This window comes from Anas platyrhynchos, chromosome 2, assembly GCF_047663525.1.
Source record: "Anas platyrhynchos isolate ZD024472 breed Pekin duck chromosome 2, IASCAAS_PekinDuck_T2T, whole genome shotgun sequence".
Taxonomy (NCBI): Eukaryota; Metazoa; Chordata; class Aves; order Anseriformes; family Anatidae; genus Anas; species Anas platyrhynchos.
This window is the reverse complement of record NC_092588.1, coordinates 140,591,658-140,612,872: the sequence shown is the minus strand read 5'-3', so window position 1 is coordinate 140,612,872 and position 21,215 is coordinate 140,591,658. Positions and strand designations below refer to the sequence as shown.

At 43.1% G+C, this 21,215-nt stretch overlaps 1 non-coding gene across 1 annotated transcript; it reads left to right on the top strand.

The window, feature by feature from the left end:
- Positions 1-7,411: 7,411 nt before the first annotated feature.
- TRNAN-GUU (transfer RNA asparagine (anticodon GUU)) lies at positions 7,412-7,485 on the top strand. The gene has a single exon. It is a non-coding gene; the product is annotated as a tRNA-Asn (tRNA).
- The last annotated feature ends 13,730 nt before the right edge of the window (positions 7,486-21,215 follow it).

The window sequence follows — 21,215 nt, the reverse complement described above, 5'->3', positions numbered from 1 at the left end:
GTAAATGTTCTGGGTGCTAGAGCCAGGTGCTGAGGGCTGGATTTTGACCAAAATGTATTAAATTTCAGAGGTGTGACCTCTTCCATTTCTGCTTATTAACTACTGTATATGATTATTTAGGGGCAAATTGTTCTCATTTTTTTCAAACAAATGGTTCTCATGGAGTTAGTGAATTGCATGTGTGTGGAAAGGGAGACAGACTTAGCTTGTGTGTGTCTCTGAAATACTTTATAATATAGTCTTATAATAACTATTAATAAATTCCCTCTCTAATTCTCTGAAGTCCCTTTCGGGAAGAACAACCACAAGACAAGATTGTGGCTCCTCATAACACCCTTGGGGCTGTCCTACTTTTTAAGGACTGGCTTAGCTTTGTTAAATGTCTGAGCGACTGGTTTTGTACATTATATTTGTACTTTTAGGTGCATATCATTTTTTTTGTTTTATGTGTGATTTCCTTGGCACATGATGCTATAGGGAATTATGATAAAGTGCAATCATCCGTCCGGTTTTCTTCCTGTAGCCATATTATGTATTAAACTCTCAGGCCCCATCGTGTTCTGCAGGAGATTATCCAAGAAATGATAAATCCTCGGTAGGAGCCATCAAAGCATCATTGCCAGTTTGCAGCCGCTAAGAAGACCCTCACATCTCTTTCACTGTCACTGCATTATTGATTAGCCTGCAAAATACTGAAGCTGTATTGATTGCAAATATTTAGGGATGAAAAAAGAAACATTGTCCTCGAAGGTATTCGCAGCCCTCTCTTCTCTGTTAAAGAGAGCTTTTTTTCCTCTTGTATTTCTCTGGCTGTCTCGTAGCTATTGTATGCTGCAAGCTGATGTGTTCATCTGAGGGTACTGGCGAGATGGGCAAATGGCTGCCTCACCCTGCTGGGGCCAGCAGTTGCCAAAAAAATGAGAGAGACAACGAAAGGAAGGAGAGTGTTTAGGTAACGATTGACTGGTTTGCACACACATAGATTTGGACAGCAAATAAAATCAGTTTCCTACTTATGTTTGAATAAATTTGTATTTAAAATTTATCTCAGTGGCCCTGGTAATCTAGGCCATAAGTGCTGAAACAGTCCTACATAACCTGCTAAAACCTCAGCACATTCTGCCTCAATATTCATGGATTCTCCTAGTTCAGATATAGAAAAACTCTGTGCAAAAGAGCTAGGACACAGACCTGATAAAAATCTTAGTTTATTGATCCATTTGGGTGAAATCTGAAAAGGGACTTTACAAGTAAATACCGGTGAAGTACTCAGCAAAGTAATTCACTGTAAATTCAGCAAGTCTCTTCTTGCTGTCCCTTCTCCAAGAGGTCCCTGTCTAGAGACGCTGGCACACGCAGGTGGTTTCTCCTGGTTAGTGTACAGTTAGTTTGCTGCCTGGTACTCAAGCTGAAATCATTAACATGTGTCTTGGGTGTTACCTGAATGAAAGGCGAGTTCACGGGTTATTATTGCCCATTTTTTCTCTTTGCTCCTGCACTTCCCTGTTTCGATTACAAATCCCCCTCCAGGCACAAAGCAAGCTGGACACCTACAGTGCAGCTAAAGAGTTATTTGTTCCCTAGGTGGACACTAATGAATGACTGCAGTGCTGCCCTGAGTGAGGGGGTCCCCACTATTAAAAGTTTAATAGAAAGATCTGAGAAGCTGGGAGCCAAGAGGAGGAGGAGGGGACAAGGAGCTGTGAGTAACTCGGTAAGTGCCTTCTCTGTTCCTTTGCTGCAGTGGAGATTATACCATCCATTAGGACAGGAGCAACTGGAGAGAGGTCAGTTCCCTCTGCTTTCTCCTTTTGCCTTCAATCTCACCACAAGCTGTTGAAACTGCAAAAATACGTCGGTTCCTTTCCACTGTAAAATCTTGGAAAGCAGCAGGAATATGGCCCATCTGAAAAAGGAGCTAATTCAAATTTCCTTTCACTTTTCTGATTTTTTACCCTTTTGTTTCCCTCCTCTCCTCTTTGTTCTCTTATTTCTTCTCTAATCCCTCTCTCTCTCCTTTTTCATCTTTTATTCTCCATACTGTTATCTTTCTCTACCTTGTATTTTTCAAGACTTAGTGTTAGTGTAGGTGCATGTAATTTGAGGGCTTAAAGGTTCTTTTCCATTTCTTAATGGTTCTCTCTATAAATATCCCGATGTCCACACAGATTCCTGTCCATGCTAAGTGATGATAAAGTTTCACAAAACAGTGGAGATGCTCATTGTCCCTTACTTTAACTGGGGCAAATATAACTATCCTCAATTTTTCTCACTCCCACTGAATTGCAGGGGAGTGAGACCTAGTTTTAGTTTTACTTTTAGTTTTTGGTCTAGTCCCCATTACTGTAGTGCCTATCCATGCCCAAGACCATATGAAGAAGAAGGATTGATTATAATCAGAAGGGGAAAAAGATGCATCCTTTAGTTTTTCTCTGTTGTATATTACCAAGAACATTATGAATGTCTCTTACATAATCCTTATAAGAAAAAAAAAAGTCTCTTGTATGCCATTCCTATTATAATTCCAAGAAAGAGTTTTTTTTTTTTTTTTTTATTGCAGGTTCAGGCCACCAAAATGTTTGGGATCCTGGGGTACTGAAGGGTGCTACTTGTGTTGCAAGGGGCAGCCAGAGAGCGATGACAGGAGCAGCTGCCTTGTGCTCGAGGTGTGTGAGAGGGTTAGAGTTGTGCTGCAGTGCACCAGAACCATAGGGGTTGAAGTTTGTTTTCATGGTGGGATATCATCACCTCCCACATCCTCTAATTTGGCTATGGAGTTCTAGGATCAGAAACCTCTGCTAACCTTTTGATAGCTGGTAATAAATGTAATCGGAGGAACTGAAATACAGTGTGTGAAGCTGTGGACCCCAAGTGTCATCTTTCATACAGATCTTATAAGGCAACGCAAGAACGTTTTGAGCCTGTAAAAGCATCCGGAAAAGAGCACTGATACCTGAACTTGATGCTTGATCTCTCTGAAACAGTCCAATGAAGAAAAGGCCTCCAGAAACGGTGTTTCCTATCCAACCTGTCAGAACAGGTTTCTTGAGATTGCTGTCTGGCAGAACATGCCGGATTCTTGTTTGGAAATATCTGGAGTGGATCCACAAAGCTCACTTGGGTTTTCCTTTCTCACTGCCTTTTCTTCCCTCCTTCCGAACATCGGTCTTCTGACTGAATTACAGCATTGGGACAGATGTAAAGCTGGTCAGCTTTACTCGCAGAGTAACTTCTGGAGCTGAGTTAGATATCTTCTGGTGAGAATATTTCAGAGGATGCATTTTCCTAAGCATTGCGAGGATACAATATCTGTGCTCTTCTGATTTTTTTAAACAAACTGCAGTTTTAAATCTGCTCTAAAATTTGTCCCCCTTTTTTTTTTTTTCTTAAATTTAACCCGTTTAAGAATATATGTGATAACATGATAGCAATCAGATTGCATTTGAAGTCAAGATATGCTTTAATGTTACTCTGAATACAATTGCTCTTCTGAACTGAGGCCTGTGTTTGGAACTTAAATCTGAGTCCTGGACTTGAGAAAATACAAAAATAAGTTGTTCCTGAGAACACAGACTGGCAAATCCTGAGCTTCCCTCTGTCTTCCATAGACACAACAATAAAGGTCAATTGCATGAGACTTGTTCATATTTTCTTGATATTCATTATTATTTTAAGAACACTTCAGTGTTCTTACAAGGCACAAGGACTGGAAGTTTCTCCTTTTCTTACCATGATAAAAAGAAGTGCTTGAGAGAAATAAGTGCTGCAGGAGAAGCATCGTTATTACACTCCTTGGTGTTGTGCTCACTTCTTATGTAAAGTAAAGCAAAAATTTCTTTTCACTTTTCTTAAAGTGCTACCTTAATATTAAGGGTTTTATACTTGTTGGTGGAAGCTGTTAAACTGACTGCCATAATGATTGTGTTCTTTTCAGTAGTCACTCAGAGCAGAGAGATTGGAGGGAATTGCAATGCAAAACTCCCCTTAGAGCATGTCAGGTGAAATCTGAAGATCACTTCTGATTGTATCCCTCTCTATTTGGTTTTGGGCTTTTTTTGCCACAGCTGCAGACTATATTCCAAATTACTGATAATAATGACAAGCTGCTCTGCAGTCTCATCACAAGCTGTACTGAAACAACCTTCAGTCTCTCCTAAGCATGACTGCAACTCTACTTTTCATGATCCAGAACCTGGTGGTCTGTGCTGATCCCTTTTGGTAAACGTGGCAATGGTTGGGAGGGCAGCTGACTTTTAGGTTAACTAACTCTGCAGTTAGCTACAGCTCAAGATTTCTGGATTTTCTCATCTAGTCACAGCCTTCTCTTGTGTGGCTTGTATAGTAAGAGAAGCCAGAGCTAAGTGAACTGGAGAGGTCAGTAAAATACTATTGTTCAGTCCTGTTCTTTGCTTATAAGTTAATTTGTTCTTATTTGCAGAGATGTCCTTTCAGTTGTAACACTTCTGCTTTTACTAACAGGCCTACTAACATAGAAGTGTTTAGGAATAAGAAGTTAATAAAATATTATAAAATGAGACAAATCTGAAACAGAAACAAAAAAAAAAAACAGTGAATCTGTAAACAAATGACCGATGAAAAACACCTCTAATTGCATTTTATTTGAAGAATAAAAGAACACAAGACTTTGAGCTGGTTAAGAGAAGCTATCTGTACCTGCTTCTTTTGAATCCTTTTTCAGGAATAATATTTTTCATGGCTTGATGCTTACAGCCACATAAGAAAATAAACTTTCATCATGCAAATCTAATTCTTTGCTTTTAATAATTTTAATAGCAAAATTGAATTATGTTCATTATCTGTTTAATGTGCTAGTTCTAGTGAGGACTAAAATTATAGGTTTCAGAGGAAGACGTAGAAAACCTTTTGGTGGCAAGCAGTACATTCACAGACCGCAGTTACAAAATAAGCAATAAGAAATACATTTGGGCAGAAACTGAGTACTGCTCTGAAACTCCTAGTGACTAGGAATTTTTGTAGTTTCAGGCGAGTTTTAAAGAGCTGACAAATACTTTACAAAAATGACGCGTAGAGCCATAAATAATGTAGGCACGTGGGTTTGTTGGGGGTAAACTGTGCTTTCCTGTGAGAAATTGTAGAAACAGTAGTTACGAGCTATTCTGTGATGTAAGTGGGAAAATTCTTTTATTTCTGATATATCATATTGAATTGATTTTTTAGGAACTGTTCTGGGTGAATAATAGGCTTGTTTTCCTGGACAGAGGGTGAGTATACTGTATGTTTATAACACTTAAAGAGAGCCTCCTTTCTCTCTTTATATCCTGTTTTAGCTATCTCAGACACTCAGGAACCTAAGCCTGGATCTGAAGAAGGTCATGGATGTCGTAGCAATGAACTTGTTGATTCATGGATCCCAAAATAACCATAAAATGTTATAAAATATATAAATCTGTAGTTTTATTGTTATTATATTTAATAACATTGTATAATACAATACAATGTTTAATAACATTGTATAATATTTTCATATGTAATATGTTTATGTTCATATGTAGTACATCTATGTTTTTACAGAACTATGTAATAAAATATAATCCATAATCAGTGAATCCAACAATGATATTTAAATTCTCTATATTACATATTGGAAAAAAAAATAAGCAACTGCAAATATGATCCGTATGAAACAGCTTACCAAGAAAGAGACCTGTCTAGAAATGAACAATAAAACACTGATAGCGAGGAAGGTTCATCTGACATAGCGTCCCTTTCTGGTTTTTGACCAACTTAAACAGTACTTAGCATCTTCCTTGCTTCTGAAGATACAGTCAGAAACCTTCTCTGAAGTGTAGACATCTAATTATTTCCATTTACAGAGATGAGTAACGTTGCTCTCTGACACAATGCCTCACTGGTTAGAGCTTTAGCAGTCATTGAAAGTCATCCATGCCCAGATCTTTTGCTGATCTGCAGCTTTCAACCAAACAGATAACGCTGGTTATGTTCTTTTAATTTTTACCTTGTAAAATTTAAAATGAAAGCCTCCACGAATGCAGACAAGAAAGGTGCCAAATGGCCCTGTAGCCTGACCTGCTGCACTCATCCTGTCCCTGCGGGCTGAATGGGCAGCCTCAGATGTCTAATGCCTGTGCATATGTTCCTCTCAAACACCTGAAAGCTGGAGCCTGTGTTCAGTATCAGCACATCTAACTGCCTTTTTAGCTCTACCCTCTAGACAGATTTTGCAAATAGCCAAGCTGACATGCGTTATGACTGTGGGACTACTCATATGTATAGAGTAAAATGTTCTGGGCCCCAAACCTGTGTTGAAATGTTCATCAGCACTGTCTGTGGGTCAGGCCTTTGTTCAGCATGTTATATTGCTGTTTCCAGTAAATATCCCTTTGCTTCTGCATAAAAGCAGCTTGGTGTATTTCATAGGACCATCCTTTTGTCCTCATGCACAGAGAAAACAGAATATATTATATTTTATACCTTGTCTTTGTCCACTGGGTTTCAAAAGATGTTGGTTGGTAAGATAGCATCAGTACACAGTGGAGCAGTTCTTTGCTAATACCTTGATGTAACTTTTCAGAGTACTGAAAGAAGTGGAAAGTCTGAGGTGTGGGCAGTAAGTGCTCAGCTGGAAGTTACTCAGTGGGCTGAGAAGTGATGTCTTAACGGTGCCAAAGACCAAGGTGGTGTACAAAATAGGAAAGCTGTGGTAACATGCTCTTGCTCCTGCTGGTGAAGGCTCTTCAGTCTGGGGACTAACCTGGGACTTCTTGGTCTTGAGTGGGCAGAAGCCATATCTGCAGCGGGTGTCAGCTGGGAACCAGTTAGCACCCATCCTTGCCTGGTGTGCACCATGCACCTGCCTGACTCCAGAGACTTTCAGAGGACAGAAACGCCATCGTGTAGAGCTTCACAGAGCCACAAGGAGAAAATGAAGCAACGGGTATTGAAGGACTTCAAAGGGCTTCAGGCAGTCTGTGAAAGAATAAGGGGAAAACATTTGCTCAGGTTTGAACGTGAAAGCTTTTTGTATGTGATAAAGCCACAGGTGTGGAGTTATTATAAGGTAATGTGGGATGTGGATTTTGATAAAATAGTAATGGGAATGTTGTCTGCACTGTTTTCAGTTGCCTGGAGAGGTAAATATAACTTACCCGCGTAGGTGCAGGAAGATGCTGCCTTTTTAAACAACGGTTCCCTGCAATCCCTTAACACTACCTTTACATATATTACTGGGGCAATTTGCAGTGATATTTGGGAGCTACATTTTGACTTGCCCGTGCAGTAGATGAGTTAGTGAGAGCCACGAGGAAACTGTTCCCACTCGGCTTCGGGATTTCCCAGGCAGAGGGATCCTGCGAGCAGCGCGGCCGGGCGCTGCCCATCACCCCCTCCGCCAAGCCGCCTTAGCGCAGGAGTCTCTGTGGCGCAATCGGTTAGCGCGTTCGGCTGTTAACCGAAAGGTTGGTGGTTCGAGCCCACCCAGGGACGGAGGCCGCTCATTTTGGCGAGCCCCCCTGCCCCGGCCGCCCCCCGTCGTTTTGTGTGTGTGTGTGTGCGGCCGTGCGCCGGGCGGGGAGAGGAGGCGAGATTAGCGCCGGGGGCTGCCGAGCAGGGGGGCCCCCGCCGGGGAGAGGGGGAGCGCAGCGCCAGCCCCAGCTGCGGCAGGCGGCGGAGCGGGGCGGCTCTGCCCGCAGGCTCCCCCCGAGCACTCCCCGGCAGGATCCAGCCCCGGGCACGGCTGCCAGGGCTCCGCCGAGCTGCGGGGATGGGGTGCTGGGGGCTTTGCGCATCACGCCCCGGGTACCCGAGCAGCGGTGGTTTTGTTCTCCGCGTCCTGCCGGGCAGAGGTAAAACGGTGGGGAGAAACCTGCCGTGCCGAGCCGTGCCGAGCCGTGCCGAGCCGTGCTGAGCCGTGCCGAGCCGTGCCGGCGATGCTGGCAGGCCCTGCCGCTGCTGGCACAACGCCGCTGCCCCTCCGTGCTCGCCCTGCCCTGCCCGAAGCCTCCCTCCGCTGCGCTTTGCATCAATGAGCGCTGAGAGCAATCAGGCGCCGAGCCTGCGCCCAAACGGATCAATTGGAGGCTGGCACCTCCGCTAGCGCCCAGCCCGTGAGCGGATTCAAGCGAGCATCTCAGCCGGGTGAAATCCGGCCGCCCCCCAGCCCTGCCTGCTATTTACAGTGCGCGGGAAAACCGAATTCGTATGAAAAATCCCTCCTGCCCCAGCCAAGTTGTATTTCACGGCTCTTTCCTTTTCAGCTCGCCTGTTTTAAATAAAGGATGCAGCCCTCTAAAAGGTCAGCCCGTGCCATTGATTTACCATCGATGACAAGATACGGCCCTCGCTAGCCAAGCTACCGCGGGAAAGACATTTATTTAGAAACAGCGGAGAATCTTTTTAAAGCAAGAAACCCTAAATCGTCGATGCGCTGTGTGTGCAGCGGACTTTTTGCCGTCGCCCGGCTCCTTCCCGTTCCCTGCAGCACCGAGCAGCGGGTTGGGGTCGCCGGCTGCGGGACCCCCTGCTCCCGGGCGGCATCACAGCCCCGCAGCATCTCCTGCAGCTCGGGGGGAGTTTATTTTCACCAGAGCCGTTCGGGCAGTCTCATTTCTCGACATCCCCGCGTTGTTTGCAGCAAGATTGGAGGGGCAGCGTTGGCTGAAGGGCTCAAGCCGGGTGAGGGGGACAGGGGATGGAAATTTTAAGCCCCGCGCCCGCCTGCCTGGAGTGCGGGCATTACAAGCGTCCTGCGACCGGCGGCACAGAAATTGCCGGTGCCGGTGGGAAGCGGCTCCAGGAGCCCAAAATCACCGAAGCCGGGCTCGGGGGCACTTAGGGCAGCAGCGCCTCGTCCCATCTGCCCGCGGTCAGGGCTGCGGGGAACGGGCAAGTCGGTGTTTTGAGGAAGAAGGCAGGGAATCGGAGCTTTGCGCGAAGTCAAAATAATAATAATAATAAAATAAAAAAAACGAGAGGTCGCCGGAGCTTTCGGTTATCAGCCACAAGTCAGCTTGCACCGGCTGTGTAAGGCGCACGACCCCCTGCTCCTGGCCGATCCTCCTGGGTACCCGCAGGAAAAACTCCAGGGCACCGACACCCGCGCCGTGCTGAGCCGAGCCGAGCCGAGCCGTGCTGCCCCCGGTCCCCCCCGCCCCGCCCCGCAGCTGCTCAGTGGCGGCCCCGCAGGGAGCCGCGGGGCCTGCTCCGGAGCTCAGGTGGTCCTGGGGGGGCTCCGCTGGGGCTGTCCCGTGCGGGGCCGCCGTGCCGAGCCGTGCCGAGCCGTGCCGAGCCGCGCCGAGCCGTGCTATGCGCTGCCGAGAAGCGCTGAGCCGTGCTAGCCGTGCCGAGCCGAGCCGTGCTGCTCCGAGCCGTGTCAAGCCGTGCCGAGCCCTGCCGAGCCGAGCCGTGCTGTGCCGAGCCGAGCCGAGCCGTGCCGCCGGGGAGAGCCCCCCAAAAGCCACCGAGCCGCGTCCCCAGGGTGGCGTCGACGTCCCGGCTGGGAAGCGGGCAGCTTTGGGGGAAAGCCCTTTGAACTCCTGCCAGCCTTTAATGCCTCGAAGGGCGGGCGAGGTGTGGAGTAAAATCTTGCCGGCGTCGAGAAAAAGACGGGGCTCTGGAATATCTGCGAGCAGGAAAAGCGTGGAGCTCCCCGAAAGGGTGCACAAACCAGCCATCTTGAATATTTTAATCTCTGGCAAGTGTTTCTTTGGAACAAAATGGATGTTGGAGGGAAGCAGCACAGTGAATATCGCTGTAGCCTTCCATTTCTCACCCCATCCCTCTCGCAGCATTCAGCTGGCACGAAGCGATGAAGCTGGAGGGAACGCCACAGCCTCTCCTCGGCGTGCAATGCTCATAAATAATCGCGGTATGAGCACCGCGGGCTGGAAATTTAGTACCTCTCTAAGCGATGGTGCTTTTTTTACCCGCGATTTATATTGATTTGTGGGCATCAATATAAGTCACATGTAAAGCTGTAAAATCACTTTCAGAGCTCATTCGACATAAACAAACAATTGGTCTGCATTCACCAAAAATACATTTGCAAAGACTTTTTTATCCTGATTTTTTTTGTATCCTTTTTTTTTTTTTATCATACACTACATCTCTACTGTCACTGAAGTCAAAGGAGGTGTTCCCTCTGATCGCCCTGGAAATTGCATCAGGCCCTGGGCTGAGAGTTTGTTGCATATTCGTGATATGAACAAATTATTCTAAGGATTCATTGTTTGGCCATAAAAATCACTCTAGGCTGAAATTAGGCTTAGAAAGTCCCCAGGATTTTTTCCACTTTAACTAAAATGGATTAACAGCTGTCCCCCCTTTTTTTTTTTCTTTTTTTTTTTTCCTTCCAAAACTGATGGTGAAAACAAATACGACATGCTGATTCAGATGCTTTTTGTTTCCATAAAACTACAAAATTGCTTTATTATTATTATTACTATTATTATTTTTTCTTTCCTAAGAATTTTAAGTCCCTGAATGCTGCTTAGGCCTTTCCAAATTAAAAATAAAAATAAAAAATTAAAGGCTAAAAGTGTAGCAGCCGACTGACAGAGGGGTGTGGTGAAAGCAGAGACAATAAGGCAGCGGTTCAGATGCAAGGCTCTGAAAGGCTCCTTCTGAGGGCTTATTTATTTATTTATGCTCTTTTTGCTGTTTGCTTACTTTGGATCTACTCTTTCTGCAGATAAGCTCAGCAGAAACAGCTCGGTTAAAAAGCCAAAGACAGCTAATAAAAATAACGCAGAGGTGGCTGGAGAGCATTGTCTAAAGATTAAAGAATAGGACTGCAGGGCAAAACTACTTGATTTTATTGACTTGCTGATTTGCTTAATGTCAATTTAGGCAAAATTTCCTACCCTGGGTGTTAAGGGTAAGGTTACTGTTAAGACCTGTATTGTTCTTGTTAAAGTTTCTCAATTTTTAAGGCAGTTTTGAAGTTCTGTTACACAGTTCCTGATAATTTCAGTACCTTAATACAGATTTAACTTCTGTATCTGAACATTTTTGCTCTAATTTCTCTGTGCCATATTTTCCCCTGTGGATTGATGCCTTAAAATATATCTAGCATCTGTTTCATAGGCATCCTGATGTTTATACAGCATTTCTTGAGACTATTTGGATCAAAAGGCACCATGAAGTCACACAGCTTACCAGTCTTTTTTTTTTTTTTTTTTTTTTTTTTTACAATTGGAGCACATAGGAACCTCAGAAGAACAGTGGTTTTGAAAAGCAGTAAGCAAAATTACTAAAATTTAAATGACAAGCTCCATCAGAAGCAAAAATTGCAAACTTGTATTTGTACAAAAATATTGCAGAGACTAGGAACAATAGGCTACAAAAGCAGCTGCTGACTTCTTAAAGGACATCCTATCCTACAAATGAAAACAGTATTCTGTTAGCTCAAATTGTTAGTGTTATCTACAGAACAGGAACATCTCGACTAGACTGAGTAATACTGGCAATTTGGGGACTGCTATATGGCCCAGGGAGAAAAGTTATATCAAATTAGTTGGAAGCTTAAGGAACTGCATTTAAATGTCATGAACCCCTAGTTTATGTGGGAAAGATGTGTAGGATGCCAGAGAGGAAACAGGGTGCAAAGAAAGGACTGCAAAGGTAGACATCTTTGTTTTGTTCATTAGATGTGAAGGACAAAGAAATGTGATTAAAGCAGGTAAAGTTAAAAATGTTTTTTGTTTTTTGTTTTTTTATTTTTAATGATGACTCAAATGATACATTTTGAAGAGAAACAACAGTATAGTATTATCTCCTGTAAATAATAAACTTAATTTATTATAATAATAATTATAAATTATCTTATTGAAAAAGTTCATTTCCCCTCATACACCTGAAATATTGTTACATGAGACAAACTCAGATACTTTCCTCTGTTCAGTATTATTTTCCCTTATCTTCAACATAACCTTTGGTGACAAAACCTGAGAGCTAGATTGCCCCTTCTCAGGCATGGGTGGACAGGCAGAGAAAGCTGCAGGACTACTTCTATCCACAAGTTCCAGAAGGGCAAGGGAAATCTGGCAACTTCCAAATAACTGAGGCCAAAGGGGTTGGTGAGTTTGAATTTTATTCGGAAGGGGCAGGGCATTCTCATCATTCTGTTTTCTTGTTCCGCACCAGGCTCTGCAAACAACTGTTAAATGCTTATTAGAGTAGTGCATGTGTCAGTAAGGGATAATTGATTTAACAAGCTGAGCACCATTTGTAAAATAAATAAATAAATAAATAAATAAAATTAGCATAGTTAAATCAGTTGTATTTTTTAGAAAGTGATTGTAAAGTGATGCAGTGAAATGGCAGAAAAACTGCAGAAAACAGTTTTGGTCTCCTTTTCACAGATTACTTGCAAACATTTCTGGGTTTCTCTGATGTGTGTGTCCTTCAGATTACTTCTCTAAATATTTCTTGTTCTACCTCTTGGCTGAGAATAGGCAGTTACAGGTAGCTGCTAGTCAAAACTCAGAGCTTTGGTTTTATTTGGGGATGTGCTTTATCTGGCTTTGCTTTTTCTTGAATGAAAAAAAAAAAGTATCCTGAAACTCATGAATTATCTTTGCAGATACTCCCCGTAATTTGCTCACTGTCAGCGGAGTGAAAGTGATACGAAAAAGGTCTGTGCCATTAAACACACCGTGCTTGGTACTGTTGGGCCTCCCAGGGCTGGCGGCCTTAGGTACTTCGAATATAAATGAGAGATAAAACTGGTAATTAATGACGTGCAAAGCCCCGAGTTCAGACAAATATTTGCAAAGATGTTTTATTCATTTGGCTTCAGCCTGTAGGAACGAGACCTGGTTTTGACCAGGTCCGAGGGAAGATGAAGAAAACTCGAAGTGCTTTTCCTCTTTCGTTTTCTTTGGGGCAGCGTGAGGCTCCAGGAGCAGAAGGTGGAGCCTCCCCACGCAGCCAGCCTGGCGGGCGTGCAAGCAGCAGTGACCGTCCTTGACTTCTCTATTATGAACGCTTCACTCCCGGTTTGTAACTTGTTCCGTTCTATAATTTTGGTCGTAGCTTCAGAAACAAGGCTCTTCTGTATGCCTAGCCTAAATATTTCCTTCTTTTTCAGTCATAAGATCCAGCAGTTTCTTTTTACCACTGTCACACACTTTAAAATCGCAGATATGCCGGCTGGAAAGGTAATAATTAGGAGTTTATTGTGGAAAGAAGATAAGATTAGCTCCAGTAGAGATTTATTATTAGAAAATGAATAGCCCCATTTTCAAGATTTAAGAGACTTGTACAAATCACCCGCTGGACAGTTTTTTAGTTTCCAGTTCACATTAGTGCTGAAAGAACCATTTGGGGCCTATTAGCCAGCTTTTGGAAAGTTTTCTTGTAGTGGAAAAAACTGTAAGGGATCTGGAAATGAAGACTCATCTGGCCAGTGGATGTTCATAAAATTCGTAATGACTTCAGCAGCCTTCGATGGAGCTGTTGGGGCTGGGCTGGGAGCGGGTGGAAGCCCCTGGGCTGGCCTAGCGGGGACCCAGGACACGCGAGGTGCTGGGCAGCAGGGAGGTGAGGCCTGGGACAGGATCGGAGGTCTCCAAGTCTGGCTGTGGCTGGGCCAACACTGTTTCTTTTGAACATGATGCTGTGTGAGAAATTGCAAGGGAAAATAAAAGAGTATTTCTAACGCACAGGGCATTTTTAGGAGCTTGAATTATGCTTAGGGCACATTGGGTTCTCCTACAAAGGCACTTTACAACTTCATCCAGGCACTTCTATGGAAAGGATATATTCCTCTGAACTAAGTGTTTTCAGTTTAGTTTGGGCTGCTTTGGAGGTTTTCTGTAGCTAAAATCACGGTGCATTTGAAGCTGTGACATTGTTACATATGGAAAAGCTGCTTCAGGGCATTTCTAGAGGCTTTTGCCTCAGTGATGTTACTGTTACATCTGTGTGCCTCTAACTCAGAGTCAGTTCTGTTCACCTCAGGTAACTCGACTTTGGTGGTAATACGTGAGGGACAAATGCACCTCATGGTTGCTTTAACTGCTTGAAAATTGGAGTGATACAAAACCAATACTAATTCATTTTTAAAAGCCCTTTGCAATCACTTGTGGCTTTGTTTATGTGGCGTACCAAGCACGTGATGTTGCAGCCAGGCTAGTGGCTGCTATTGGCAGTGGGGGATTGTGTTGCCCTGTCAAATCCATGCAGCTTCTCCCTGACCATATTTATATCTGTTTTGCTTTAAGGAAATCAGGGGAGGTTATCTTAGTCTCAGGGGCTGAATGGACTGGTCCTGCAGGTGAGCACTGCTGTGATATTTCCTCCAGGAAAAAAGGCGTACTATAGAAAAACTCAGCACATCAGCGTCCTCCCGAGGAAAAATTATTTTGTCACTCAGCCATTAGGCTACCGTGTGCAGGAGCAGTGTGCTGCTCTGCCAGCCCTTTGGGGCATTTCTCTCAGTGCTAGCAGGAGAGCTGCAGACGTGCTGAGACCACAAGATCGATTATAAAGCCGTGTGTGTCCTGGGAACATCTGGAAGGTGAGCTGCTGCAGCATCGATGAGACCAGCGGAGCAGGACATTCTTCGTTATCCTTACCTTTTGGGGAGCTGCAGGACTGATGAACATGCCAGTGAATATGTTTTATTTCTTTACATATTATTGGTAGTATGTTGAATCCTATTCCTTCTCTCTCTCTGACTTCGTTAGGAAAGATGAGCAGGTTTGGGCTGTGCCATTTACTCATCCACAGAGGAACAACGGCATGTGAAATGATAACAGATGATTTCTGGGCTTTGGTGCTTTGGATACTCTGCTGATTTAGACAGTAACTCGAAGTACTCTCCTCAGCCTTTTTGCAGCGTGGACCTAGGTATCGTATTCGTTTGGAATGGTCTTTCTAGGAGTGTGCAGGTGGAGGTGAGCACACAGCAGCTGGGGAAGCAGCGGCTGGGTGGCTTCCCAGGGATGCAGCGTGGTTGCTGAAGACAAGACCTCCAGCCCCTTCAGCCCCAGGGATCCACAGCTCTCAGAGGCAAAACCGGCCAAGACCCAAGCCCTCCATGCAGTGGGCTGCTGAGTCCAAAGAAGAATGAAGCTTTTGTGGCGGTCGCTCCATCAGTGCCACGTCCCTGCTGCACAGCCAGGTGCTAGCCTGTCGGGATCTCAAAACGAAACCACCTCTCCTCTCTGTGGTCCCGTCTCCTTTCTTCACTGCCTTTCAGGGCGTTTTGAACAGTTTTTGAGCCTGGTCAGGTGATGCAGGCATCCCTGCTGCTCCTGCCCGCTCGCAGCGCCTGTGAATGAGCTCTCCTGGAGCAGCGTTTCCTGCCTGGCAGTGACACGAGAGCTGCCTCGCAAGATGGATTTTCTCACTCTTTCTCCTGCTCTCTTCATTTCTCCTTAGCCTCTCCGCTGGCTTTTGCTTCCGAGATCCCTGACTCCCTTTGTGCCCCTCTCCCCTTTTTCCTTTCTTTCTTCCATTTTTCCCGTTTCTTGTATTCTCTCTTCACTTATTTTTCTCTCTATTATCTTTCCTGTCCTCCTCTGCATTCTTTCAATCCCAGCAGGGCTGGCGCATACAAATTGACCCCCTCCCAGCCAGTAATGTGATCGAAGCTCTTTGTGGCTCCTGCTATCTCTATGGTAACTATCAGGGGGGTCTCGAGAGTGGTGGTAGACCCAATGCACCGGCCCACATACTGTTGTTCTTGCTGACATTACATACTGACCACATGGGCCCGACTGCTCATTTAAAACTACTTATTATTAAAAAAAATAAATGCTGGTGTCTCAGAGTGCTTAAGTGGGAAAACTGACCACATGCCTGAGCGCAAATAGTTGTTGGGTTCTCAGGGTTTTGAAAATGGTTTCTGCGTTCAGAGCTGCTTTCCTTGGCAGGTCTGTTGTTGTTTTCTAACCATTACAGGGCAGTGTGAGGGCTGTTTTATGGGCTCTGAAAATAAAGGTTACACGGCAAAACTGAGTATCCTCGTTGTGGTTGTAGGCATTGGCAGTGCAGTTGCTGCGTGGTTGTAACCAGCAGCAGGGGCTGCAAGCTTAACAAAGTACAGAACATAGGGCTGTGCATTTTAAATGCTGGGGACACCTCCTTTCCCTGTGCTAGCCCGTGTATAGCACACCTCTCAGGTGGCTGCTGTAGTGCAGGTATTAAGAACAACACTGTAGGCAAGCATTATGCTGATAATATGTGTGCTTATCCACGATTTGGGATTTGTGCAAGCATGAAATGACTGTAGGATCTGACTGAAGGAACCACGGAAAAGCCAGTGGTGTGGACAGAAGAAATGGACCCAGGCTCTTTTGGCTGCCAGGGTTTTCTCAGTCAGCCCTTGAAACCAGTAGGAATGTGAGGAACCAGAGAGACTTCATGAAACCAAAGACTGTGTATATTTTGCCAGATCCACTTGCCCAAGGGAGAAGCCCTAGAACTTTTCAAGAGGTTAAATTCATAGTACAAAATTAATTTCCTCCAAATACTTGTGGAAATTACTCTTTGAGTAGAACATATGATATTAAAACTGTATTTCTTGTCAGGACTGCACTCTTTAAAATCACTGATTTTTATTCTTTGTTTTTGCCCAAAGCAAATTTCTTCTACAATATTTATGTCCAGAAAAAAAGTGATTCTGTTTCTAACTGAATTTGTTAATTCCATTAATAGCATCTGCTTGAAGGCAGGTATAATTAAAATCTATGGTAATTTCTTCTGCAAGATTATCTGACTTTTTTAAAATAAATTTTGTTTCATTCGTCATACAGCTTTGTAGGAATTTCAGTGTAGGAAAATGTTGACTACTATGTAATATCCTAACGTGTATCGCTGCCTCACTTAGATTGGGCAGTGTTGGCCAGTCATTTGCACATTTTACTGGCCTTTCTGCTCTTTGAAAAGGTACCACAAAATCCAAGCTGGCCTATTCAAGTCTCTAGATCTCTCAAGCAATAACACGGTGTTGTTGACACGGAATCATCAGTTTGCTCAGATCCTCAAAAAGAATAAACTTCAGAAGATGATCATTAGGCTTTTCATCTGGCTTTGTTATCCATATTCACAACTTTATTAATTGTTTGGTCCATGTAGATGCATGCAGACTGTGGGTTTTATGTCTACCTACCTTTAATTAAGCAACATATATACATAAACGGCACTTTTTGGTGAAATCCAGTCAGCGGTGAAATGGTTAACACTGTGGGCATTTAAGTGGTCATAATTAACAGTCCATTAAGATGAATGGAGAAAGTTCTCACTTAGCCATGCTATTGTTTAATTCTGTCTGTTTACAGACTCAACGAGACAACAGTGTGTGGCTTGACATGCCCGAGTTTTTGCACCAGGGAAGCTAGGAATCACATTTTAAAATAAATAAAAACCTAAAATAATAATAATAAAGTCTTTGGAAACACATTTGCTACTTAGGGGGATTTCTAGTGTCCCAATTAGTGGAGAAAACCTGCAATTTCATTCTTGTGAAGAAGTGGGTTTGATACTAACTGCTGTGTTGTTTCCCATTGCACAAGTCCACCGAACCAAGGCCTTGCAATACTTCAGCTGCTACCATTTGTACTCCCACAATCATGCAGTGGCAGGACAAGCTCAGCTCTCCTAACCTGTAAAATGCCCCTGATTTGGATGGATGACTGCTTTTGTTTACAGTTTAATATTTTATACAAAATCCTTCCATTAATATAATCAGTATCGATCATTAAAATATGACATAGGCCACAAAATCAACATACCACTCCAAAAAATCACTACCGTAAAAAACCCTGTTTTTTTTTTGTTTGTTTGTTTGTTTGTTTGTTTTTTTAACCTTTCCTTTACCCACCCCAAAGCAGCCAGCACCACAGATGCCCCAGGACCTGCAGCAATGCTCTGGAGCTGCCAACCTTACGCTGCAGAAGAAGCTGGCTTTCTCAGCAAGTTTGAAATCAGGCATCTCGAGAGAGCTGGGACAGGCCCAGCTGGGGATTTCTCTGTTTGAACAAGAAATTTTTTAGTAAAAGTGAGCTAGGGAAACTGTTCGGAGAAGCATATCGTTTTGAAGTAATGCACTGTTCCTTTTTAAAAGGTCTGTATTTTATAGGTACAATTTTTTCCTTGTAAAAGATTGTGAGTGTAATTAATTATAGGCAATAAATTATAAGTGCATTTCTTAGCTCCTGGATGTCTAGCTATATGACAGCGCCAGAAATGAGGTAGTTAAACATACTGATGAGGAATAACACAAGCAGTCATTTTAGCTAGATTTTACCCTTTATATTGGTATCAGAATGCCTAAAAGTAATATAGCAAATATCAGTGTTTCTCTGAAAATGTATTAATTAATAAGTTGAACATAATCTAATGACTCTTTTTTTTTTCCAGATGTTGTTTTGATCTAAATACAGTAATGTTTGCTAAAAGATAATGTCAACATTAAATTACAGAATCATGTTTCCCTTTATGTTACCCTCTTTCTTATTAGAAATAGCACATTCACAAATAAATATTGTTGTGTGTGCCTTCTAGAGTTTGGATCTCTTGTGCTTTCAATTTAACTCTTAAATTTAAAAAATGTATTTTTTTTTTATTAATGTTGATGCTCTGAATAAAAAGTCTTTTCAAGCACATGCTAGGTTCAATTTGAATTAGGTCATTTAGTATTAAAAAAAGCACCTGAAAGAACTAGAACAATTCCTAAGGAGGTTTTGCAGAAAAAATTACCTTTTGTCATGTTTTCCTGGCAAATCAGATTTAAATAAAGGTAAATTGCATAATTTTAAAATAGAGTATTTAAGATTATTTCAGTAAGTTGACTCCTACATATATCTGCTTAATAGAAATTGTTAATATTTTGGAAACAATGCAACTGAAAGATAGCCTAAATTAACAGGAAGGAGTACTTTATACTGTCTGCTCCCAGGAGAACTGTTTTTAAAAATGAAATAATGGATTTTATTGACCAAAAATAGAATCCAAAATAGTATAGAAGAGGTACTTGGAGACTAAAGCTGCTTTTGAAGAATAGTGGGATTCTTACTCATTAAACATGAATTAAAATGGTTAAAATGAGTTTTAACATCCTTCTTTATCTCCTTGAGGCACTGTCTTTGGCAGAGTAAAGACGTGAACTTCAGTAGATACCAATTAAAGACGGTTGGGAGTTGGTATTGGAGACACGAGGCCTCAAGTGCAGACCCATGGACCTGAGTTCCTGGCATTCATGAACTGTGGTTCATGGTTCAGAGGTGAGCTGCAGCTCCCAAGCACACCTCTGCTGACTGCAATGCCCTAAGAGCCTTCAGGTACTTTAAGAAAAGCTCCACATAAGATTATTTATGCCAAATTCAGTGCCACTGGTTCCTGGTAGCAGCATGGGTGCTGGAGCAAAGTCGAGGCCGAGGCGCGCAGCAGGCCTCACGTTGTTCGGCAGCCATCACCGGGTGGCGGTGGCTCTGGACAGTCACAGAACAAAAAAAAGAATGTAAATGCCAGCATTTCCTGGTGAACTGGCCTAGCATCTGGCTCCCGTGAGGGTAGGGGGGTCTGGCATCGCACAGCTGAAGTGGAGGCGACTGATCTTGGTTGCTCAGGCTGCTGTGTAGGGGGTAGGTCTGTAAGGGAACTTGCTGCTTTTTCCCTGTCTGGCATTTATTTTTTAAGATTTGTGTCTCCCAGACTATTGGTTTCTGTAATTTATAATCTTTGTGTAGGGGCATCTTGTCAGCAGCTCAAAGGCTGAATGCAACATGAAACTTTTTTTTTTTTTTCCCTCGAAGAAAAGGTCGTATTTTACCTTTCCTTTTACCTGGTACTCCATTCTTTGTTGATTCATGATTTATATTTGAGATTTATCTTCGAGATGCTTTCATTCATTTCTAATTGCAGTTGCTGCTAGTTTCTGCAGCCGTCTGTATCCTTTTTTCCGTCTCCTCGCTTTGTACAGTAACTGAGCATGATACTTTGTTTCCCCCAGAACATAAGCGACTGGTTTCCACAGGCAGGAGCTGACAGCTTGCAGGATGTTTAGTAACTATTGCTCTTGAAAATTAATATAGTCCGTCTTTGTTACAGCTTTAAAGAATCTGCCGTGAGAGCTCCAGGCTTTAAATGATGATGTCAAAATGTCAGAGAGGAAGGTGGCCATATGTGAGGTCATGAGTCTCACTGATGCGTTAAGCCTTGAAAGACAACTGCAGGCTGGAGATGAGCAACTGCGTGCTGTGGGGGAATGCCACACAGGAGGGACACCTGGGGAAGTGTCTCTTCTCCCGGAGATCCTCCTCACTGAACTGGGAGGCAGGTTGCAGGTCGTCATTGTGGGAAGGAGGGAAATAATACACGTTAAATGCACGCTGGCTTTTCTTATGACTTCCAGTAGTCGGTTAAAAGAGTTACAACCAGATGCCAGTGCCCAGTCAAATCTAAATTTATATTTTAAAACAATCGTGTTTTATTAAATTCCTTGGGTAACTATTCTACAAGCCTTTAAACACAGTGTCTGAACTCAAGAAAAAACTGAGTGCTGGCAAATTTTGGAACAGGTTCAGAAAGTGAGTATTTATGAGAATGTTATAATATATGTATCCTCGGTACAGGATCTGCATCTTTCTTTCTTTCTTTCTTTCTTTCTTTCTTTCTTTCTTTCTTTCTTTCTTTCTTTCTTTCTTTCTTTCTTTCTTTCTTTCTTTCTTTCTTTCTTTCTCTCTCTCTCTCTCTCTCTCTCTCTCTCTCTCTCTTTCTTTTTCTCTTTCTCTCTCGCTTTCTCTTTCTCTCTTTCTCTCTCTCTTTCTCTCTTTCTCTTTCTCTCTTTCTCTCTCTCTCTTACTCTCTCTCCCTTTCTTTCTTTCATCTTTTGTTTTTAACTAAGGTGAAGCATCCCTCCTTATGGCTCATGTTTATCCCTGTTCAATTCTGTAAATGGGAGGAGGGAGGAGAATTTTTATGACTTCTATCCTTATGTGGGACTCAAATTTTTTAAGCTGGAGAGTTGTGCATCTATGGAACAAAGTTGTGGATCTTGATTTATACGAGGATTGCGGTGTTTGTTTTATGAATGTGGTGGATTTTGTCTGCTGTGTATTTTGCATGTGCTGCTGCATACACAGTTAGACCTACTCAGTTTGATGTGATTGTATCAGATACTTGTCTGTTACTGCGTGGTGCAGGTTTACCTTACAGACTTTTTTTTTTTTTTTCAGAATACAGACAGTAAGTACTGAAAAGCCAAGAGG